Consider the following 5,346-nt stretch of genomic DNA (forward strand, 5'->3'; position numbering starts at 1 on the left):
CTTTATATGGTAGGAGATATGGTTTTCCAGTTTGATGGATTGAAACTTCCAAGGTTAGGCCCTAAGGTACAGATATGCTTTAGGAATCATTGGATAGAGTCAAGGTAGTTCAAGATAGGTTGAGAGCAGATCAGAGTAGGGATGTAACACCCCGATTTACTGAACTAGAATGCTACACAGTGCTCATGACCCTGAGGGACCACAAGCTAACCCATGACTGATATCTGTACCAGTATACTGCAAATCATAATATAATAATGCAGAATACATGGAACTGTAAGGCCATAATGTTTAACTGAATACAACCATGTGGTCGAAAATATCCAAAACAACTAAATCTTAATGTAAATATGAAAGTAAATCCGAAAGCCTCTAAACTATCTAAATAAGGAGTTGAAGGAACATATCTCCAACTAACTCCGTAAAACTAAACTGAAGAATAAATAAATGGATCAAATCATATTGTCCTCGAATCAATGAGGACTCACTATGTCTCTGCGATTGGAACGCTACTGCTACTGCTGGGCTGGGGCTCGTGTCTCGGAACCTATGGGGTAACATGAAAACAAAGCACCATAGCGCAAATGCGTCAGTACAACTAGAGCACTGAGTATACGATGAAGGTAGGTTGAACATAAAGGGTTTCATGCATGAACAACACTGACTGACTAATATGAACGTGGGAGTGCAAACACACATATGGTGAAACTGGGACCATGAATACGTGATAGCATAACCTGTAAGCTAATACATGGTTTACTGATAACTTTCATGACTGATACTGAAACTGATAACATAGATGACTATATCTGACAGTCCTGTACATACTGAAATCTAAAGAACGCTCTGAGTTCTTTTACTGAGACTGATACTAAAACTGATAACATGGATGACTATATCTGACAGTCCTGTATATACTGAAATCTGAAGAACGCCCTGGGTTCTTTTACTAAGACTGTTGCTGAAACTATGGGAGGTAGTATTCAACCGACATGCCCCATGTATGCCATTATGGCTAAACTGGGGTCCAATCTCTGACCTAACTGGAGGGGTGTCAATACCGTGTCATTGGTAAGGACAGCTGTGAGTGACCCTTATCTAGCGGGTACTCAATGAGAATGGTGGGAACCCTAACTAACGGGTTAAGCCACCTCATCTACCCTAAGCTGACGGGTTAAGATGTCTCAACCTACGCTGGTTACGTAGTTCTGGAACACAAGGATTACTACTAAGAATCACACCCTGAACTGGCGGGTGAGTTCCCATCTTTGGGTTCACTCGGTGCTAACCACTACTCCCATCTAGAGGGACTAGACATGAATAACTGACTGTGCATGACTTGATCATACTGAATTCCGTTGACTGGCGGAATGTTACTGATATCTGACAACTGACTAAGATCATGAGTTTTTCCTGAGTGACATGACTGATTGAAGTCTATGAAATCATAGCTTGAGTTCAGATATCGTGAAACACGACATAGATCTAGGCACACAGCTATAGTTTTTAGGTACAAGTACCCCCAGGACTCGATGGAAGGAAACTGGCACACATGACTGACTTGATCATAAGAGTAGAGTCCATAATTTATAATATCATAAGTAGGGATCTGATACTATGCATGATTATCAACAATGTATTTCATGGAAAGGATTTCATATCACATGGAAGTACTTGTACAATCTTAATATCATGTTCATTGCATAATCATATTGGCAACACATACTAATAGCATGGAAGTTCATGTGGATTGCATGGTTATCATGCATCTTGTTCATTAGTAGGATTTGCAAGTAAACATAGCATAATCTCATAAGAACATATCATGAATCCTACACTTAGTCACAATTTAGCTATATTGCATGATTTCTGGTTCCTTAGGCATTTTTATCAAACACCTTACATGCACATCTTAAGCATAGGTGAATTCATCAAATTATACATCATGAAACAACCAAATTTACATGTTTCCAACTCATATGACATCATGAATTCACAAAAACATATATAAAGATTCCATCTTAGGAATCACCCAATATCAACAACATGATCATCAACACCCAACAATATAGAAATCATACTTTATAATGAAAAAGAGGAAAACAAACAAGCATCAACATGGGTATGATCATATCACCACAATTAACCAATATTTTGTATTTTAAAGATTGATTCTTGAACTCTATGAATGAATTGAATCCATAGATGAACACTACTCATACCTTAGAAAGAAGATTCTTGATGATTGACGGAGGAATTTCCTTGAAATTGGATCTTCAAGCTTAATTATGCAACCCTATTTGTTTTTCTCCTTTAGTGCTCTTTGATGATGAGCTTTGAGATGAAAATAGGGTTGCAATATGTTTAGAAGATATATATTTTCTAGGGTTAAGTTTAGGGACGTGTAAGGAGTATTTAAAGACTTAATTACCTTTAAAATAACTCAATATGGAGTGTTTTTGACACCTAGAATTGGTTTAGACGGCGCCCAAGTGATCGCCTATGCCTGGGTTGCGCGTCGCCTAACTAATTGCCTATTCTTACTGTCTCTCACAAAAATATGCATAACTTTTTGCTCGGGTATTGGATGAAGGCGAAATTGGTATCGTTGGAAAGCTAACTTAATTCTCTAAAATTTTGTGGGTCTAAATAATCCAAAACACCACATTAAAATCAAGTTATACTCGTTCAAATATGACCTTTGCATAATCAAACACTAAAACTTGATGGATTCAAAACTCTTAGCTTGCATTACCTGAAGTGGATCATATGAACATGCTTAATGCATTATAAGCTGTCCTACCACTAGGATATTAATTGTAAGTCATGTACTTAAGTATGAATCGTAGGATTAAAAATATGCGGGATATTACAATATCTCCCTCTTGGGAACATTCCTTCTCGAATGAGAATTTACTGAGAAGGGATACAAGACAATAGAACCTAAACTGAACATGAAGAACTTAAACTTGATCTTATGACTGGCATGCTAAACACACTGAACTCATGCATATCTGATACATGGACAACTGATACATAAACGCGTGACTGAGTATGAAATGGTTAATAGGTACCAAGTTTATACTGGAAACATGAACATGAAACTTAGTAAGCTTAAGGAGAACTGTTACCTTAAGCTTGATCTGAATTGGTGGGGAAGAGGTGAGGATACTTGGTATTCATATATGCTTGTGCTTCCTAAGTAGCTCCCTCATGAGACTGATTTCACCAAAGAACCTTGACTAGAGAGACTTCTTTTCTCCTCAATCTACAAGTCTAATAATCTAAGATTTCGACTGGAATCTCTTCATAAGAGAGGCTGTTCTGAATGTCGATGCTCTGAATAGGGAAAACAATTGCTGGGTCACCTATGCACTTCTTTAGCAAAGAGACATGGAAGATTGGATGGACTGAGGCTAGATCTCAAGGCAACTCAAGCTCATAAGCTACCTTGCCGAAGCGACAAAGAATTCTAAAGGGACCGACATATCGGGGACTAAGTTTCCCTTTCTTGCCGAACCTCTTCACTTCATTCATGGGAGAGATCTTAAGATAGACATAGCCATTAACCTCGAACTCGAGATCCTTTCTACAAACATCTGCATAGGACTTCTGTCGGCTCTGAGCAGCCCAGAGTCTCTCTCTGATCAACTGAACTTTCTCTAAGTCATCGAATACTAAGTCAGCACCTATAATTGAGGCCTCACTGACTTCGAACCAACCAATCAACGATCTATATCTCCTACCATAGAGAGCTTAAAATAGAGCCATCTGAATACTAGAATGATAGCTATTGTTGTATGCAAACTCAATCAAAGGCAAGTGGTCGTCCCAACTTCCCTTAAAGTCAATTGCACATGCCCTTAGCATATCTTCAAGAGTATAAATGGTCCTCTCTACTTGACCATCTATCTGAGGATGAAATGCTGTACTGACATGGACTTGGGTACCGATACCCTTTTTGATGCTTTCCGAAAGTGAAAAGTGAACTGGGTACCTCTGTCTGAGATGATAGATAGTGGAACACCATGTAATCCGACTAACTCCCTATTATAAAGTTTGGCATAATCCTCGGTGAAATAAGAAGTATGAACAGGAAAGAAATAAGCTAACTTGGTCATTCTATCTATAATGACCCAGACTGAATCATGCTGATGACGAGTTCTAGGCAAACTTGTCACAAAGTCCATGTTAACTTCTTCTCACTTCTAAGTAGGAATGGTGAACTCTTGCATGGAACCACTAGGTTTCTGATGCTCTATCTTAACCTGCTGACATGTAGAGCACTTATCCACAAACTCTGCAACATCTTTCTTTATCCCCACTCTACTAATAGATCTCCCGCATGTCGCGGTACATCTTAGTGGCCGCTGGATGAATAGAGTATCGCGCACCATGCGCTTCTGTAAGAATTCGCTGGCTCAATTCATCTACACCTGGAACACATAGACGACCCTGACAATGAAGAACACCATCTCCCCCTTGAGAGAAGACCTCGACTTTCCGATTCTGGACTGAATCTTTGAGCTTTACAAGGCTAGGATCTTTGTCTTGTTTCTCTTTCACCTCAAAAACTAGAGATGACTCTGAACCACTATGAACACATACACCACCCTCTGAAGAATCAACTAAGTAAACGCCTAGTCTAGCAAGCTGATGGATCTCCTGAGCCATATTTTTCTTACTATCCTCAACGTGAGAAATACTACCCATGGAGAGTCGAATAAGAGCATCGGCCACAACATTGGCCTTGCTCGAATGATAAAGAACACTCATTTCGTAATCCTTCAAGAGCTCTAACCACCTTCTTTGGTGAAGATTGAGATCTTTCTAGGAAAAGACATACTGGAGGCTTTTATGGTCTGTGAAGAAATCTACATGAACTCCATAGAGATAATGTCTCCAAATCTTCAAGGCAAAAACTACCCTGCTAACTCAAGATCATGAGTAGGATAATTCTTATATTATTTCTTTAACTGTCTGGAGGCATAGGCTATGACCTTACCATGTTGCATGAGGACACAACCTAAACCCACTCTAGATGCATTACAATAGACTACAAAACTGTCTGAACCATCTGGAATAGCTAGAACTGGAGTGGAGATGAGTCGAGTCTTCTACTCTTGAAAGCTCTTCTCGTATGAATCTAAACACTGAAACTTAATCTTCTTCTGAGTCAATCTGGACATGGGAGATGCAATAAAAGAAAATCCCTCAACAAACCATCTATAATAGCCAACCAAACCCAAGAAACTCCTAATATCTGATGGAGATACGGGTCTGGGCTAATTTCTTACTACCTCGGTTTTCTGAGGATCTACTCTAATGCCATCACCGAAAACAATA

Source organism: Capsicum annuum, unplaced genomic scaffold, assembly GCF_002878395.1.
Source record: "Capsicum annuum cultivar UCD-10X-F1 unplaced genomic scaffold, UCD10Xv1.1 ctg2447, whole genome shotgun sequence".
In the NCBI taxonomy this organism is placed as follows: domain Eukaryota; kingdom Viridiplantae; phylum Streptophyta; class Magnoliopsida; order Solanales; family Solanaceae; genus Capsicum; species Capsicum annuum.